Genomic DNA, 20,881 nt, shown 5'->3' on the forward strand with positions numbered 1-20,881 from the left:
TGTATATTTCAACATTTAAAACGCCAGCAAAAAACAAAAACATCTTCCAGCTTTCCGAAAGCAATAGTCAAAGCTTACCTTTCACTTTGTTTCTCTCGCTTTGAAGCATCTATACGGTTTTTGACATAGAATTTGACTCCCTCCCATTTCCTATCTTGAAGAGCATTTGGTGAAGCCTCAATGCACTTCAAACACTGTTCTTTCCCAGGAACCTTTCCAGAGCTGATAAGGTCCATGAGGGTTTTTTCCACTGCCTGGATTTCTTCTTTGGTCCATTTTTTTCTTTTGGTTTGTGATGACCCTGAATAAAGTAAGACATTAATTTAATGTTCTTGAAAATTTGTAGGAGTACTAGTGAAAAAACAGATTTGGACCAAACTCAGGGTGCACTCACACTAGGCCATCTGTACCAAGCCCAAGTCCGATTCAAACCTCTACCGTGCTGAAGTCTAGATCGTTTGGGAAGTGTGAGTGCGCCAACCGTACTCAAGTCCACTTCCATTCCGTGGCCTGAGCACACTTGGGAGAGGTGTGCTCAGGCCACGGTACAGATGCTAATGAGCCGACACGCGCACACGCACGGTTACGCAACCTGAGCTGGATGACACACTAGGCGATTGCATAGTGTGAGCACAGGCCAGAGAACAATAGGGGGGGGGGGGGGGAATCGTACTTGAGCAAGGTTAGGAGAAACGGACTTGGGCACAGTACAGATGGCCTAGTGTGAGTGCACCCTCAAAATGGCAGAAAATCTACACTCACCAGCCACTTCATTATTTACACCTGTGCAATCTAATTTAATCCAATACAACAGCTCTGCCATAAATGCTACTTTTACATTCTCCGTTTTTGTTGACATTGTCAGAAAGATCATTCTACTTCATGTCTATTGTTGAGATCATAGTGGATAAAGGTGGTGGGGTACTGGAGTGCATTATATTGAGTGGTGTCCTTGATCGCTGTTAAGCGGTACAGCCAAAAACTTTGAACAGCTTACTTTTTGTTGTATGTGAATCTCTGGAGACCTCCCCAACCAGTGGCATCTTTTCATCTGACCCATCTATTAAAAACATGAGCAAATCTGAGAAGATCTCCAATATATGTAGGATATGTAACCTTGTAATAAGTAGCAACAAAAAAGATTAGTAAAGGCATGAAAATGACATAATGGGTGGGTTAGTTGACTCAATATTTGTTTGTAAGGCTATTATGAGCAATTATAAGATACTCATGAGGCTTTTATTAATGTTCTTAAGCATCAAACTGTTAACAAGTTTCTTATAAATTCTTATAAATGTCTTATAATTTGGTATTGACTATATTATAATGGTGTTATTAACACTTATATAGTCTTATAAAACCAATAATGTTAATAAACCTCTTATAAGGCACTTATTACCTATTAACTAATGCTTATTACAACGACCTTAATATACAGCATTACCCTCTCTTTTAGTATTGAATCTTCATCACAGTGAACACAGTCATGTGTGTGCTTATTCCCTCTCAATAGCTGCCTACAGTACATACCTGATGCTTTTGAAGATGAAGCTGATGATTTTGTAGGTGAAGGTGGAGGCACAGTCATGTCATCCTCATCTTCAATGCTTGATGCATCACTGTCAACAGCCATTTTCTCTGGGAAACAAGCAACCACATGGAAAATAACCAAATAACATAAACCATTTAAGAAAACGGAGCTGGGGCTGCCTGACAAATATGAACACATCCCTATACAATGCTAGAGGGTACAATGTCTTAATAGTTACTCTCCACCAAAAAGAGCTCCATGCACAATCTTCTGGTTGTAAAACCACATTGCATAATTCAATCTACTGGTATATTTATAACTTTAGTAATTGATAAAATCTATTTGGCAGTCGCCCAAACATTCTCTATCGAGGTAAACCCTTGATTGCCAATACATACATAAATGCATAGTTATTTACACATGAAAAAGAAAAAAAGAAATATTTATTTAGTTATTTACACAGTTATTTACACAGGCCTATTTTACCTTCTGGATTAATGTTGATCTGGTCAAGATTCTTTCCTTTGAATTCAGACAGCTGTCCTCGTTCCAGGGCCATAAGAATCTTACTTATCTTCGCCAGCTGTAATGTCCCCTCAGGTAGCCTATAATACTGGCGATGTACTCTGATGTCATGGCCGAGGAAGTCAGCAAGGTCATCCATTTCATTGTCCTTTAAATTGAGGACCTTGGACATAGTGGCAATGTGTTTCCGCAATTTAGTAGAGGATATTGCTTCTGGCTGTTTTGCCCCACAGCTTTGAGCAACCTGACGAATAACATCTGATCCTCTGAAGTGACTGAGAGCTTGTGGTCTCCCAAACATGAACAGATTCTCATCAGGCACATCGCAGTTCCGGCGAGTCTTGACAAGTAACTCCATCGATGCCAGCATATCAGGTGTGAGGAGGATGGGGACTTTTCTACCTCGCTTGCCTCTAATCTCTATTCGATGGAAGTGCTTGCAAAGCTTCTTCTCAAGGTCAGACAAAGCAAGCTCTACATCTGGATGACTCGAAGAAGTATCTCTCAATGTAAAGGCAGCAAGGGACATCTTTGACACTTCTCCTTCTCTTCTCCTATTAAAAAGGATCACCTCACAAAGTGTCGTCTTTGCAAGTTCTGCCCAGTGCTTCTTATTTGGTTCTTCTTCAAGGTTTGTTTGGCACTCCTTCCTTTTTATGTCAAGATACTGGTGCATTTTTTTCACGTCTTCAGCAAAGGGAAGAAGTTGTGGTGCATTCCATTTAGCCTCACTCAAAGTCCTGAGGGCCTGGGAAGACACGCACTCATTCCATTTAGTGTCACAGATTTGTTTGAACAGCCGCACATTGCTGATGTCACCACCTGAGATCATTAATTCACATTCAATTATGTTTGCCATTTTCTTGAGGTTGTGGCCTAACTTCAACGCCAACGATGGTGTTTTGTATGTGTTTGTTTCCTCATTGAAACCAGCCACATTCTTCACTGCTTCTATCACATGAGGGAAATTAGCTGGTACAAAGAAATCTGACACCACCTTTAATTGGCCATTTTTCTTTCCTTGCAGAACTAGTCGCCCTGTCTCCCGCATCTTTTGTCTGATATAATCATGTTTTGTGACATCATGCCCATGCTTATTGAAGAGGTGTTCCCCTAATTTCAGTATGCTTCCTTCTTTGCGGACAACATCTGTAACATCATCTTGTTGCATGTTAAGCACCAGTTTCCAAAATCTTGCATTCACACTGTCTGGAACTGGCTGAGTATACGCACAAAGGGCCTGAACTCTTGTTTTTCCTGGCTTTAAACCTTTGACTTTTTTTTGTAGGTGACATCTCTGCATGTGCCTCCAAAGTGATTTTCTCTTGAGGTAAGCCTCACAGTTCACACAGTGCATGTAATCACTGGGATTTACAGGTACACTGGATTGTTGACAGGGAATAACTACTCCTTTCCCTTTTTTAAGCACCTGGTTATTATGCACACGGTTCCCTCTATTCCTCAATAAACTGAACTGTATTCTCCTCTCTTTAGAACCCTTTGGAAATGTAATTGCTCTTGCCACTTCTGGTTTATCTTTGTGCTTGGATTCCAAATGACGTGCCATTTTGCTGAAAGATTTAGAGCAGAACAAGCAGTAGAACCTTTTCGTGTACAGTCGGCCACCATGCACTTTCTTCTTTAGCGTCATTACCTTCAAATCAGAACTATCAGCTGATGAGGATTCTCCAGTGTCGTTTTCAGCCAGAGAACTAGAATCTGTCTCACGCATTTTCTGTACCTTCCTCTTCTTATCCTTGTGCGGATTAATATCTTTTGCTGTCGTTTGTCTTTTGCTGTCACTGTCATTTGTCATATGCCTTCTCTTTGACTTTACTTTGACTGGTTGGACATCTACTTCTACATCTACATCCTGAGAGTTAGCTGAAGATGATCTCGGCATCTTCGCCTTCTTATCCTTGCACTGTTTGTTTATATCTTCAATTAAACTTTCAACAGTTGACGTGTCATTATCGCTTTCTTCAGCAGATTGAGGGACCCATTCATCCTCACTGAACTCAAAACCTGATGAGGATTCTTCTAAGTATCCAAGCATTTGTCTTGTAAGCTAAAAAACAACAACAAAAAACTAAATTAGATTTTAAGAAATACTTTTTAAACGTTTATAACATGTTTTTTTTGTGATCATTTTTTTATTTTATGATTTATACAACAAACAGATAGACAACAATTATACATATGCACAAAAAAGACAACATACTACATTTGACCTAAACACAAATAAGACAACATACACCAATAAGGCATAAACGCAAATAAGACAACATTTGACATTAAACAGTTACACATACACAAATGAGAACACACAACATTCATATAACGTTTCTAACATGTTCATAATGTTTATGACAAGTTCATGACAGTGTCATCTCGTAGTTATGACAGTGTCATGTCGTAGTTATGACGGTGTTGTGTCACTCTTATGTAGACACCTTCAAATAAAGTTATCAATTATTGTAATGGTATTTTAGACTTGTCAAAGTGTCAAGTTCTTCCTGAATACAGGACAAGTTTAGACACTGAAATGAAAGCATGTGAAGTTTTGCAAATTAACTTACAAATACACTGTCCGTTCTTCTGAGCTCAGGTACGCTTGTGTCCTTGCAAACATCAGCTGGAGTGGGGTCAAGGATAACGGTACCCTCACTGTCACTTGAGCACTGGTGTATTTTCTGAAAAATAAACATCAGAAAACACTTTTTAAACAGTTGAAGTCCACTAGAAATGAAAGCAGCTATTTGTTTGCTTCAAAGCTTCAATGCAGATTTGCAAAGATTAGTATCGTCGCGATTTGTTGTGGTGGCTTGCAGTAGTCGCTCTAACAATATCACAGTTGTATTCCATTTCAAATGCCATGTCACAGTTTTGCTTTGATTATGAAATATATGGTTGGAAACATATTGGTCAAAAATCATAATGTGATTGTGTTCTTAAAGTAATAGTGAAAATTAAAATTCAGTCATTCACACTAATGGAAGGTTGGGTGAATCTTTTGAATCCATAAATCCTCCCAGAGATTCACAGGAAAAGTTTTCAGCATTCTCCCATAAAACTTGGGTCATTTGTGGCCAAAAACATGGTGTAAATGACATCTATTCAAGTAAACCCTGCATGTGTAGGCTTCTACTTGGATTAAAGCACATGAGCAGTTTGGAGGCATTTGTATGTTTCCTGGCACACACAATTGTGTGTGCCAGGAATGAGTCCTAAAACCCGGAACTGAGTTAGCACTCAGGGACGAGACAAGGGAATTGCAGTTCCCTCGTCTCAAAATCGATACATTTTTTTAATGGGATTTTGGTAAAATAAAAAAGGATTGCTGAAACGCTTCGATTTGGCTTCCGGTCAAGTATGACGTCATACAGGACCAGGTTACCTCCCCTTTCTCTGCTTGGCCCGCCCGGAGAATTTGGCACGCCAATGATGCAATGAGCTAGGACCGTGCGAGCGCCACGTGTGTGTGTGTGAATACACACACTGTAACGCAAGTTCTTTGTAATTTGGATAACCGTTCTGCTGTTGGTGTTATGGTGCATAACACGCAACACAATAACGCAAGCTTGCATAAAGCTCCCATTTAGTGAAGACTAGACTGCGTCGGGTTGGTTGAGAAGGAATTGGGATCCGCGACACAGAGGAGAAAAGGATTGTTGCCCAGGATTGTCCGTCGGAGCCCCGCTGCAGTAGCCTGGTTCTACCAGACTCTCGTACTTCACTTCATTTCATTTCATTTGTACAGAGAGTCTGGACCTAATCAATTGACAAACGTTAACTCACTTGAAGGCGGGTGTCTGTTGAAGTTTAACATGATTGGATCTGCCCAGTGCCACTCTGGATCTGCCATAACCAATCGCTAACGTTTGGTTGTGACGTATGTCATGCGCCGGGAATCACGCGCAGGTTGTACACAAACCAAACACCTTGCGCGTCTGCACGAAAATGTCCGTCAACGACAGCTGCAGGTTTTGTTCGTCGAATTTAATTTATCAGGGAAAAATTGCACATTGTAAATCAACTACCGACCTACAACAACAACTCAAACTGGCGTACGACTTCATCGTCATTGTTCTCAGACACGCCCTCTGTTCGCTGATTGGTGGCCGCTGTGGCGGCACCAGAAAACCAAATTACATACAGCAGGTCCAGACCTAGTACTGAAGGGAAATTCAAATTGAGCGGAAGTACTTAGGCGGGCGGAGCCAGGCTACCGCTGCAGCGGGGCTCCGACGGACAATCCTGGGCAACAATCCTTTTCTCCTCCATTTCGTGGTTCATATTCTGTAATTAATATTGACGTGGAAATGGAAGAACCAGGGGCGTCTGAGAACCCGAGAGCAGTCGTTTGAGAATCATAATATCATCCAGAGGCGCAAACAGCTTTTGACCATGATAATATTATATTATACAGATATCTAAATATAATATGATATTATTTAGATATAGAGCTCAAGGAATGTTCAGTGTTCCACTGTAAACAATAGCGCATGGTACCGCGGGTCAGGGCCACACCCCCACCCTCCACCTGGACCCGCCTCTCTCCTCCTCATTAGCATTTAGATGGACAGACACAGAAACAATGCGTTTGTGGAGCACTCATTGTGGGACTGGCTCATAGTGTCTGTTACTCTGCACCAAAGCTGAAACGTCTTCAAGTACTGTATTAGCGGCCCACTAACACCTATACTAAAGCATCCATAAAATAGCATGCCATGGGTCCTTTAATGTCTATAGATTGTATCAGTGTGTATATACATTGTTTTGATTTCTATCATAGAAAAACATGCATGTAATTGGTGTACCTGTCGATTTTAAGAACCCAAAGATGATGACATATCCTACCTCTTTCTTCTGTTCAGGATCGAAGTCACCTGACAAATCAGCATCACCTGCAACTAAATTACAGAAGATGAAAATGTTAATACCGTTCAAGATGAACTAACAAATGCCAAATTCAGGCTGTTCGTGAAATTTGTATGTTCCATCCATTTGTTTTATTTCCCTCCTAAAGTAGTTCTAGGCCTAAAACCCATGAGAATGCTCCATTTGGGAAAACAAATCAACAAACTCCCTGAAGTATTCGATAATAATGCTGAAAATAGTGGCATCATTTGGCAAAACCTGTAGTTACTAAATTCAACATGATATGGGACTTAAAATTTCATGTAACCATCAAATTATTCATAGTTGATAGAACTATCTCATCCTCTACACGCCACATTCAACCATAAATGGTCTTTGCAAAAACTGTCATACTTGAAGATATATTACAATATATTATTGAAATCTATCAGTGGTCTGTTATGGGTCATCTTGGATTTCTATAACTGATGATGTCATCAGTTATTTAAATATATTTAGGATAACATGGATCCATAATTTTTGTTATTAAGGGAAATTAAATGTGAGAGGATCATTATATAATCTGGCTTCAATTCACCACCTCAAAATCAAGTTTTTATAAATCACATTTTTTGTGTGAGAAATGGCATAGCCAACGTTTATAAATGAGGACCCCTGATCTTTCTACATGTTGTCTACAAAATGCAATGACACAGCGCAGGTTTAAAGAAAAGCAGTAATCGTGACTTTTCAGTCACTATATATACCACTATATACCTTAGCTTTAAGAATTATTTTTCAGTATAATATTCTACGCAACTACTACAAACTCTTTATCTCATCTTTCTCACCTGAGCATTCAAAGCTTCCGTCATTGGTTGCAAAACCTGGGCCATCATCCTGTAAGTACAAATGACAGTCAGTCAAACTTCAAGGTCCAACATTAGAAAATTCATGTTTCATGGTTCAAAATATAGTGATGCCATGGTTTCAATTTTTTTTTTATTTACTCAGTGATGGCGCTAGATGAAGTAAATCAGCCACAGTGCACTAAGTGACCTCTAATTGGTAGCCTTATTTACCTAAATTAATTATAAATAAACAAAAAAGCTATTTGAATCCGTGTATGCTTCGTTCTTTGAATATTCAGATTTAAAACAAAATCAGAAAAAACAATTAACAGTAGTTTTTTGGTTTTTCTGATTTGGTTTTGAAGCCGAAAAAGGGCAAAAGGAATATTCAAATAAACTTATGGTCCCCCAGTGGCTAAAACTTGCGTTTGGTGTAAAACGAGCACTAGCTGATTTGGAATGTCTGTGTTTAGGACGTCATCAAGCATGATGACGTCCTAAACGTCATCATGCTCCTCCCCTTACTCTGCCTGGCCCGTCCAGAGACGTTGGCCCGCCAATGAGACTCGACCCTGCGAGCGCCACATGTGTGTGTGTGAATTGAGAATACACACACTGTAACGCAAGTGTTTCTTGTTGGTTCTTTGACGTGTCTTGTATTTCCACAACGAGACTGTCGTGGGGGTTATCTGAGCCATGGTTGAGAAGGAATTGGGGGAAAGGAACTTTGGCTTTGACTCGCTGAAGTACATGAACTGCGACATGCCGCCGGTTGCCGCGAGGCACCATCGCCCGGCAGCGGGCAGCCGGCAGCCGGCAGCAGGCAGCGCGCGGTTCAGTCGAATTCAGGTTAACGTGAAAGTGGAAGAACCAGAGATGTCGCAGAACCCGACAAAGTCGTTTGTGATTCATAATATCGTCTGGAGGCGCACACAGCTTTTGGCCGTGATAATATGTCTGTGATATAGATATCTATGTATTATATGATATTATTTAGATATAGAGTGTTGTACGCATCCTTGTTATTTGGATAATCGTTCTGCTTTTGCTGTTATGGCGCATAACACATTGGACTCTCGTCTCTGGTATTTCTAAAACGAGACTTGGGGGTTATCTCAGCCAAGGTGGAGAATGAATTGGGGGGATGGAACTTTGGCTTTGACTCCCTCAAGAACATGAACCACGACATGGAGGAGAAAGGGATTGTTGGCGTCGAATGTCTCCCGCTTGAGCCCCGCTGAGGGACCACCGCCGGAGGCGGAGGTGCCTAAGCGCTGCCCGGCAACGATCCCTTTCTCCTCCTTGTCGCGGTTCAGTCTACTTCACATTGATGTGGACGTTGAAGAACCAGGAACGTCGGAGAACCCTACGCGGTCGTTTGAGATTCATAATATCGGCTCACACAGCTTTTGGCCGTGATAATATATATTATATGATATAGATATCTATGTAGGCTATATGATCATATTTAGATATAGAGCTCCAGGACTCCCGTGTGTTCTAGAATATTTACAGAACACGGCTAAAGGCTTTGTGCGCCTCGCCATTGCGATACATCCACTGTAAACAGAGCGCACCGTGGCTGCAAGCTGCAGTGCCACACCCCCACCCTCCTCCTTGACCCGCCTCGCTCCTCAGCGGGGCTCAAGCGGGAGACATTCGCCGCCAACAATCCCTTTCTCCTCCATGTCGTGGTTCATGTTCTTGAGGGAGTCAAAGCCAAAGTTCCATCCCCCCAATTCATTCTCCACCTTGGCTGAGATAACCCCCAAGTCTCGTTTTAGAAATACCAGAGACGAGAGTCCAATGTGTTATGCGCCATAACAGCAAAAGCAGAACGATTATCCAAATAACAAGGATGCGTACAACACTCTATATCTAAATAATATCATATAATACATAGATATCTATATCACAGACATATTATCACGGCCAAAAGCTGTGTGCGCCTCCAGACGATATTATGAATCACAAACGACTTTGTCGGGTTCTGCGACGTCTCTGGTTCTTCCACATTCACATCAACCTGAAGTCTATGGAGTCAGAACAGTCTCATTATTAATGAATGCACAGAGAAGGATTCACAAATGTATTTTGTGATTTATATATAAATTACTCTCTTCTCACAAATACATTTCAATGCACACACAAATGGATATCGGCATGTATAAATGTAAAATAAATCCAGAAACAAAAATAAGTTTCACAAACATATTTCTGATCCACACACAAATATGTCTTGTTTTAAATAAAGGTAATATAAATCCATAAATATATTAATTTAAAAAAGATTTGCAATTTTCATCAAAAATGTATTTGGATGTTGTTACATTTATGTACAAACTGTTAAACTTGAATTTACAAGACGCTTTTCATTTGTGAGCTTGTTTGCATTTGTGTGTGAAACTGTCTGCATTTATGTGTGGATTTTTGAGACTCTCCTGACGTCGCTAGATTCACAAATGCATTTTTTTCAACAAGGAAGTCTCTGTAGCCAATCAGATGCCTCCCTCGTTTTCAGTCAACCACATGACTGCTGTGACTGGGTTTTTACGTCGGTGCCGTTTACTACTTTAACGGCACCGATAATCCCAAAACCCAGTCGAAATTAGATGGAAAAAGTGTCGTGACGCAGCATTTACTTCTTCACCACCTAGAGATTGTTATGTACGATCATTCAAAAAAACATGTTCTTTCCGATAGAGTAGACATTTGACAGAGAACCGGGAGGCTCGGAGGCTGGACTCAGAGGTCGGAACTGCAGCCATGTGATTGGCTGAAAACGAGGGAGGCATCTGATTGGCTACAGAGAGTTCCTTGTTGAAAAAAATGCATTTGTGAATCTAGCGACGTCAGGAGAGTCTCAAAAATCCACACATAAATGCAGACAGTTTCACACACAAATGCAAACAAGCTCACAAATGAAAAGCGTCTTGTAAATTCAAGTTTAACAGTTTGTACATAAATGTAACAACATCCAAATACATTTTTGATGAAAATTGCAAATCTTTTTTAAATTAATATATTTATGGATGTATATTACCTTTATTTAAAACAGGACATATTTGTGTGTGGATCAGAAATATGTTTGTGAAACTTATTTTTGTTTATGGATTTATTTTACATTTATACGTGCCGATATCCATTTGTGTGTGCATTGAAATGTATTTGTGAGAAGAGAGTAATTTATATATAAATCACAAAATACATTTGTGAATCCTTCTCTGTGCATTCATTAATAATGAGACTGTTCTGACTCCATAGAAGTCGACTGAACCGCGCGCTGCCTGCTGCCGGCTGCCCGCTGCCGGGCGATGGTGCCTCGCGGCAACCGGCGGCATGTCGCAGTTCATGTACTTCAGCGAGTCAAAGCCAAAGTTCCTTTCCCCCAATTCCTTCTCAACTATGGCTCAGATAACCCCCACGACAGTCACGTTGTGGAAATACAAGACACGTCAAAGAACTGACAAGAAACACTTGCGTTACAGTGTGTGTATTCACACACACACATGTGGCGCTCGCACGGTCGAGTCTCATTGGCGGGCCAACGTCTCTAGGCGGGCCAGGCAAAGCAGCGCTTCAGAAACGGCCAATCAAAGCCCGCCCTGCCTTGGTTCCCTCCCCCATAGTGCCAAAACTAAATTCGCGCGCGAGAGCAGAACATCAGACGCGAGAGGATGTTACGCGCGAGAGGCTGTTTAACGCGCGCAGAGGTAATTTGCGCGCGCGAGAGCAGAACATCAAACGCGAGAGGCTGTTACGCGCGAGAGGTTGCTTCGGGGCAATCTGGTGTCCCGAAGTGCTCCGTTAGGACGATGAGGAGCTTGGAGCACAACCTTCGAAGAAGAAATCTAGTTTCCGATCGTCAACTCGCAGACTAAATCGCCGGCTCCCACGGAAAACCATAAAGCTGGCCATTGTAGAATGCGAGAGACTTGCGGTTTTCTCTAAATATCACGCAAACAAAACAAGCAACTGGATTATTCAGTTTTCCCGTTTTGATTTAAAAAATGCCTTTCAAAACCAAAGCAGAAAAACCAAAAAACGACTCTGTTAATTGTTTTTTCTGATTTTGTTTTAAATCGGAATATTCAAAGAACGAACCATACACGGATTTATTTGCAGCATGTTAAATCATTTTTATCCGAATTGTGTTATACTGAAATTATAACAATGGACTCATAGGTTTCATATGCAGCTTGGTGTGGGTGCAACGGCTGCTATACTGACAGACACTGCCCCTGTGGGTGTGCAATTATTAAATCGTTGTTATAGTTGTCTGATAATGTATAGGAAGCATTCTGACCATGCGGGCTGGGCATACAGTTGTAGTCTATGCATGACACAATAAAACATTTTATTCATTCATATTAAACCAAACATAATGATAGCCTGCTAACTCTCATTTCGACACTCTACTTTTGAGCACGTGGATTAGCTAAAACTCTTGCTTCATTTTGGTTAAACTGCAGCTTGAATTTCCCTCGGGATTAATAAAGTATCCTATCTATCTATCTATCTATCTATCTATCTATCTATCTATCTATCTATCTATCTATCTATCTATATCTCTATCTATCTATCTCTAGCTTCGCTGCTCTCTTTAATTTGCGACACATATGCGAACCTATAACGTTATTCAATTAAATTACATTTAACAGCGCAATATTATATTCGAAGCTATAGTACAAGAAGTCAGCACTTACCATCTCCTTCGCTGTTGAAAAGCCGGCGCGAAGTTCAAACTGGCAGCTTGAAGTCGCTTATATTTCAAGAAGCAACGGAACCGTCAGCCAATAAAATCGTTGCGTTATGCAAAACACACGCAAGTTCACTGTCAAATGAAATCGCAGGTAGTGCACTGCGCATCCATAGGAACACAAGACTGGTGGGCCATCGGTGTTTAAATCATAAGCTAGATTTATCACACAGCATACACCGTATGGGTCACGTTGATTGGGTTGAAAGTTGATAGATTGAGAGACAAAGTGTAGATATTCAGAGATAAATATCTGGTGTTGGATGTTTTGTGTGTTTATTCAAATTCGATGAGAAAACGTTTTTATTCAAAGTATTATTGAAAGTTTGCAATGACTGATGTTTGATTGCTTTTGTTTGTACATTTCAAACTTTCAATGAAGCTTTGAAAAAAAAATAATAACAGATTTGAGGGAAAATTAAGCATTTTCAGATAATGTAGGAAATTACATAAAAATAAGCAAATATACCAATATGGTATATTTGCAGGCACTGGCGAAACCATTTCTATTGCAGAGGCGTCTGTTTTCCTTAAATCAATTGTTAATAGTCATTTGACCAACACATTCAAACAATCTTTACCGCCCCAAGCCAGCATTTCCTGAGAGAAACAACAGGGGTGGGGGAGGGGCATGGTCACGGTAGGGACCGTAAAAGTCAGGATCTGTGTGATATCAACCAAGTCTCACCAATATGCGTACAGATCGCACGGTTTGACACTTTCAAAATGCGTGCAGTACATACGCCAAATGACAATTTCGCGTGCATTAGATACTCAAAACCCAGCATTAACTTCTGTGGAGGGTAGATGCGTCCCCATACCACGCATCACTTTATACGCATACCGACGTCACCAGCGAGAATTACCGACGAAAGATGGATCTACCTTTTGCGTAGTTTTTCAACGCGGGGGACAATCAGATAAACATTCATGTTAATCCCTCACCATCGGATATAGACGAATGGATATCATTGTCCATCAACGGTGATGCCGTCACGTTATGCAACTATTGATTTGTTTGACATCAGGCGCGTCGTTAGACCTGGGCATTCGAGGCTATAGCCCCGGATCTTTTGGGAATAGCCCCGGATCGTTGTGCCGTAAAAAAAAAAAACATAATGCTGAAAATAGCCCCGTAGAGTTTACTTCTTAGTGATTGAATTACCAGCAGCCACAGATGCAACATTGTAGCGAGTGAAAACCGCAAAATGTAGCCGTGTCCATTGGCAGATTTAGAATAATTTGTTGCAAAATGTTGCAAATCGGGAGTAACACGTTCTCACTCCGAGCGCGTCGATTTCTGACGAACGGTCAGTGACTTTGGCTTCAGTTTCTGACGCAAAAGGGTACCCTTGCGCTTATTTTTTCGACGCATGGGGTTTTCAACTCATTACAATTTAATCCCTCCAAGGCAATATATGAAGCTATGAGCATTCATCCCATTGGCTAACGGAAGACCCTATGGCTGCACACAGAGACGCTGTGAGCATTCATCCCATTGGCTAACAGAGGGCCTTGCGCTTCTTTTTTCGACGCAGGGGGTTTTCCACTCATTACAATTTAATCCCTCCAAGGCAATGTATGAAGCTATGAGCATTCATCCCATTGGCTAACGGAAGAGCCGATGGCTGCACATAGAGACGCTATGAGCATTCATCCCATTGGCTAACGCAAGACCATGTGCTTCTTTTTTCGACGCAGGGGGTTTTCCACTCATTGCGATGTAATCCCTCCACGGCAATATGAAGCTATGAGCATTCATTCATCCCATTGGCTAACGGAAGACCCGATGTCTGCACATTAACGGCGATTTTACAGTGAAATCTGTGACATTCCTCAACACAACTACACCAACGTGTCCTTGTTAATTAAAAAACATGTATGGGTTAAGTTTATGGGCATCAGTTGTCCTGTTTTGTGCTTTGATTGAGAGAAACAATCGTTTTTTTGATCAGTGCTGGGTAGCTGAGGTCGTTGCTATAGAGACCAAGACAGACAGAGCAACCCTTTCTCATAAAAATTACGTTCCCAGAGAACTATTCAGCATTCTCAATTACGTTTGTCTGAAAAACGTATTTTGTCTGTGATTACGTTTTATTGAACATATTGTAGTGCCGGAGGAAAAGGACGACGTAGGCAACTTAATTATAACCGTTTAATCCAATAAAACAGATCAGAACAATCAGTCACAGTGCATGGTTAGATCTCGTGCAACCGCCTAACGCGTCCCCCTATAGCCCCCGTGACTCCTGACCAGTTCCCTCCCACTCGATCAGTAAGAGGGGAACACAAACCCATAATGTAGTCACTACAATATCGTAAATTCGAATTCGTTCTCAGCCCATTTACCGTGTTACTATAGCAGAATAAAGACGCTGCATCCAGTCACTTGACCTTCATGGTAGCTATGGTGGTTGCTATCGACCACCCCCTCTAATCCTTAAACCCCGCGGCAAAGGAGCTACGGTCAATTGTGTTGTTTTTGTCGTAAACTGGGGTCCGATGGTTAAAAAATAGACAGATATTCCAAGCTATCCTTAAAAGGCACCTAGGATGTTTAGACTTCTTCTATAACCTATTTTTTAAAGCAAAACACCAAACTCATTTATTTAACGAGGCAGGGTTATTTGAAACAATTTATTAAATAAATATTTGTGAGAGGTCATTCCATCTCCTGGGTTTGCTTCCTATTTATGTCTAGTGTACACCCCTACTGTCCACAAGTACCCCCCTCCCCCCGTTTCCCCATATTGATTTGGATAATTGTTGCCACGTCCCAGTGGTTGTGGTATCACATATATAAAAAAAAGCCTCATTCAATTATGATCGATTAGGAGGCCGAGCCCTAAAGGTAAAGCAATAGGTGACTGAATTGAAAACATTTTCAAGTAAGCTATACCTTAGGGTCTCTTATATATCAAAGGGGGTCTCAAAAGACGCATACCATCAACCTGTGGCTCCAGCCCTGCAGGGAATGACTCAGCAAGTGCTCCATCTCGTTGCACCTCACACAGCGGCTCTCTTGCAAGATTTTAGCCTGAAGTTCTTCCCCGACCTACATCGTAGCCATCCAACATGCATATCTGAGAATCAGGCCTCTCTTTAATAATGACATAAAGTTACGAGAGAAATACACATTCACTTTTTTGTTATCTCATAAGCGGCGTGGTGCCGGCTCCTTTTGACCTTTTGACCCCAGACTTCTAGAACGTATGAAAATATCTTCCCGGTGGCTTAACGGGGCAAACAAGGTGTCCTTTGACATCTACGTTTCGAGGCGATTGCAACGGTGCCACACATGACCATATTTGAATACGTTTCGGGGTAGTTATTAGCTGTCGATTTTGGAGGCCTTTATCAATAATGACCAGCTATAGAATTGCTTCCCGATGGAGATTTTTGACATATTACATGTTATTTAGCATCTACACGTTGAGCTGAGTCCAATGAGATCAAGCGCGACCTTGTACCACACCAAGATCATGTCCTAGACCATAGGTGTACCATGTATACTACATGTTAACGTTTTGCTAGAGTGTCATGCTTGGTTTCATTGGACTCAGCTCAACGTGTAGATGCTAAAAAACATGTAATTTGTCAAAAATAAATATCGGGAAGCAAATCAATAGCTGGTCATTATTGATTAAGGCCTCCAAGTTCGACAGCTAATTACTACCATTAAACATGTTCGAATATGCTCATATGTGGCACCGTTGCAATCGCCTGGAAGCGTAGATGTTGAAGGACACCTTGTTTGCCCTCTTACGCCACCGGGAAGATATGATTGACTAATGAATTGATTCAGCTATTTTAAGAGACCGCTGTTGTGTCAGGCAGCAGCAGTCCAGGTGCACGGGGGGAGGGGGGGAGGGGCCCTCCAGCCCTCCCCTTGATCGGCCATAAATTAAGGTTGAGCTGAAGGCAGAAATGCACAACAGTATTCTCCACTGCTGAACTCTGACTCACAGGCCCAGTCCAGTGTTACAAATACATAAATTGTATTTATAGATTTAATTGTATTAGATATATTTATATGAGAGTGAGTGAGTGAGTGAGTGAGTGAGTGAGTGAGTGAGTGAGTGAGTGAGTGAGTGAGTGAGTGAGAGAGAGAGAGAGAGAGAGAGAGAGAGAGAGAGAGAGAGAGAGAGAGAGAGAGAGAGAGAGCGAGAGCGAGAGAGAGAGAGAGAGAAATAGGTTTCTTTTACATGTTTTGCATAATGCTTTGTCAAATTCCTTGTCAAAAGACTCTTTTATATTATTTATATTTAATTTCCTTGTCTTCACTGAGAGGGAGTGTAAATGGACTGCATTTATACAGCGCTTTTCTAAACAGTGGCCACTCAAAGCATTATTGAAAGTTTGCAATGATTGATGTTTGTTTGCTTTTGTTTGTACATTGCAAACTTTCAATAAAGCTTTGAAAAAAAGGTCATGCATCATAATATTAATTGACTGATTATTGGTCTACATAATAACAGATTTGATTACAACACAATAAGCAAATATACCAATATATTATGGAGTCAGAACAGTCTCATTATTAATGAATGCACAGAGAAGGATTCACAAATGTATTTTGTGATTTATACATAAATTACTCTCTTCTCACAAATACATTTCAATGCACACACAAATGGATATCGGCATGTATAAATGTAAAATAAATCCATAAACAAAAATAAGTTTCACAAACATATTTCTGATCCACACACAAATATGTCTTGTTTTAAATAAAGGTAATATAAATCCATAAATATATTAATTTAAAAAAGATTTGCAATTTTCATCAAAAATGTATTTGGATGTTGTTACATTTATGTACAAACTGTTAAACTTGAATTTACAAGACGCTTTTCATTTGTGAGCTTGTTTGCATTTGTGTGTGAAACTGTCTGCATTTATGTGTGGATTTTTGAGACTCTCCTGACGTCGCTAGATTCACAAATGCATTTTTTTTTTTTTTTGCATGTCAAATGTCTACTCTATCGGAAAGAACATGGTTTTTTGAATGATCGTACATAACAATCTCTAGGTGGTGAAGAAGTGAATGCTGCGTCACGACACTTTTTCCATCTAATTTCGACTGGGTTTTGGGATTATCGGTGCCGTTAAAGTAGTAAACGGCACCGACGTAAAAACCCAGTCACAGCAGTCCTGTGGTTGACTGAAAACGAGGGAGGCATCTTATTGGCTACAGAGACTTCCTTGTTGAAAAAAATGCATTTGTGAATCTAGCGACGTCAGGAGAGTCTCAAAAATCCACACATAAATACAGACCAGTTCCCACACAAATGCAAGTAAGTTCACAAATGAAAAACGTCTTGTAAATACAAGTTTAACAGTTTGTATATAAATGTTACAACATCCAAATACATTGTGATGAAAATTGCAAATATTTTTTTAATTAATATATTTATGGATTTATATTACATTTATTTAAAACAAGGTACATTTGTGTGTGGATTAGAAATGTGTTTGTGAAACTTATTTTTGTTTATGGATTTATTTGACATTTATACCGATATCCATTTATGTGTGCATTGAAATGTATTTGTGGGAAGAGAGTAATTTATATATAAATCACAAAATACATTTGTGAATCCTTCTCTGTGCATTCATTATTAATGAGACTGTTCTGACCCCATAATATATTGGTATATTTGCAGGCACTGGCAAAACCTTTTCTATTGCAGAGGTGTCTGTTTTCCTTAAATCAATTGTTAAAGTATTCAAAGACGTCCCCAAAATTCAGCCGTGGTGCAGAGTTACAGCCACTCCGAACCAGTCGCACATTGAGCTTCCCCCAAACGCGCTGTTTCGGTGGGCGTGTCAAGGCAGGTCAAGGAGTGGGGTGGGGGAGAGGCCCTGAGCATCTTGTAGCCACAGTACCATGCGCTCTGTTTACGGTGGATGTATCGCAATGGCTCGTAGAAACCCATATTATACATAGATATATCATATAACATATATTATCACCTGGCCCTGAGCAGCTTGTAGCCACGGTACCATGCGCTGTTTACGGTGGATGTATCGCAATGGCTCTTAGAAATCCATATTATACTTAAGCAATAGATCACGCCAGGCTGTTGTATGTGCTCATTATACCACTGTTAAGGGTCGTTGTCCGGCCCCGACGCGCAGCGGAGGGCCGGCGACCCCCTTCACAGTGGTATGAGCACATGCCACTGACTGAAGTGATCTATTGCTTTTATACAACGGTTACTGTTATGGGGAAACGAAAGTCATAGACACACTACATTTAAAAAGAAACCAAGAAAGTCAAAGTAGCCATTTTATTAAAGACTACCAAAAAGTAGTCCCTCCTGGCTGCCTTCAAAATGCACGACGGTCGCTATGCAACATTATACCACTGTGAAGGGGGTCGCCGGCCCTCCGCTGCGCGTCGAGGCCGGACAACGCCCCTTAACAGTGGTATAATGAGCACATACCACAGCCTGGCGTGATCTATTGCTTAAATATATAATATATATTATCACGGCCAAAAGCTGTGTGAGCCTCCAGACGATAGGCTATTATGAATCTCAAACGACCGCGTCTACTTCAGATTGATTTGGAAGTGGAAGAACCAGAGACGTCGGAGAACCCGACGAAGTCCTTTGTGATTCATTATATCGTCTGGACGTGCACACAGCTTTTGGCGGTGAAAATATGTATTATTTCATATAGATATCTATGTATTAAATGATATTATTTAGATATAGAGCTCCAGGACTGTAACGCAAGTGTTGTACACTTCCATGTTATTTGGATAACCGTTCTGCTGTTGGTGTGATGGCGCATAACACGTCGGACTCTCGTCTCTGGTATTTCTACAACGAGACTCGTATTCGGGGTTATGTCAGCCAAGGTTGAGAATGAATTGGGGGAAAGGAACTTTGGCTTTGACTCCCTGAAGTACATGAACCACAAAATGGAGGAGAAAGGGATTGTTGGCCGGGAATGTATCCCGCTGTAGCCCTGCTTCCCCCCGCCTCGGCAGCGGTCAGCGCTAATCACCGCCTCCTGAAGCCGAGGCGGTGGTCCATCGGCAGCGAGGCTCCGGCGAGAGACGACCGCGGTCAACAATCCCTTTCTCCTCCATGTCGTGGTTCATGCCTACTTCAGGGAGTCAAAGCCAAAGTTCCTTTCCCCCAATTCATTCTCAACCATGGCTGAGATAACCCCCACTACGAGTCTCGTTGTGGAAATACCAGAGACGAGAGTCCGACGTATAATAAGGAAGTGTAGCCTACAACACTTGCGTTACAGTCCTGGAGCTCTACATCTAAATAATATCATATAATACATAGATATCTATATCAAATAATACATATTATCACGACCTAAAGCTGTGTGCACGTCCAGACGATATAATGAATCACAAAGGACTTCGTCGGGTTCTCCGACGTCTCTGGTTCTTCCACTTCCACATCAATCTGTAGTAGACAGAACCGCGCGCTGCCTGCTGCCTGCTGCCTGCTGCCTATTTGACGTTACGGCCCCTGGTCCGCCCTTGACACTGCCTCCTGGTGGTTGTTTGCGATAAGACACAATGGGAGCGTCCCCACCGGGATAGAAAAACCTGACAAAAAGTAAGCTTTCTAAATTTGAGAATATTTGATATTATACTTGATATTTGGGCATTAAAAAAATCTACAGAAAATTGTGAGGTAAAACCAAGCCTGTATCTCATTTAGAAAGTGGTGTCCCCATCGGGCACCACCCAGTCAGGACAAAATTTAGGTCCTCATGATGTAGCAAAAACGTGTATGTGTGTGTGTGTGTGTGTGTGAAGGAGACTAGGAAGGAAGGAAGAGCAGCTCAATTCTTGAGGTTCAGGGAGGTTAAAGAGGCTGAGAGGAGGACCTCCTTTTCAATGCTTAAAAAGAAACAGGCCATTACAGTGAAGGTAAGTTAATACAGAGGTTTTAGGTCGTAATGTGACTATTTAAGACCCAGTAGTCATGTTTGTTTTTCTTTTTTTCTCTTCTTTTCTGATTTCTGTAGATTTCGATTGGCATCATGTCAAGGACCAAGAATGGGTTAAAACCTCAAAGAGGGAAAACGTTCTGATTTTAATCAGAACGCAATGGTAGATGGAGAATATGTGCTTCTCTATCCTGATGGATCTCAGGTAGAAAATATACCTGGTACAGACAGTCCTTTTGTTCTGGAGAATTATAAAGAGGCCATTGGGAAATCCTACCAAAGGATTACGCTGTACATCTGCCTTCTTCAGGATTTGAGTAAGTATTGAAATGAACGACATGTATGTAAATAAATAAATAAATAATAATAATAGCTAGTTGGTGGTAATTGAGTGAGTCCTTAATGGGATTCAAAGAGGTTGTGAAA

Source organism: Gadus chalcogrammus, chromosome 1, assembly GCF_026213295.1.
Source record: "Gadus chalcogrammus isolate NIFS_2021 chromosome 1, NIFS_Gcha_1.0, whole genome shotgun sequence".
NCBI classification, from domain to species: Eukaryota; Metazoa; Chordata; class Actinopteri; order Gadiformes; family Gadidae; genus Gadus; species Gadus chalcogrammus.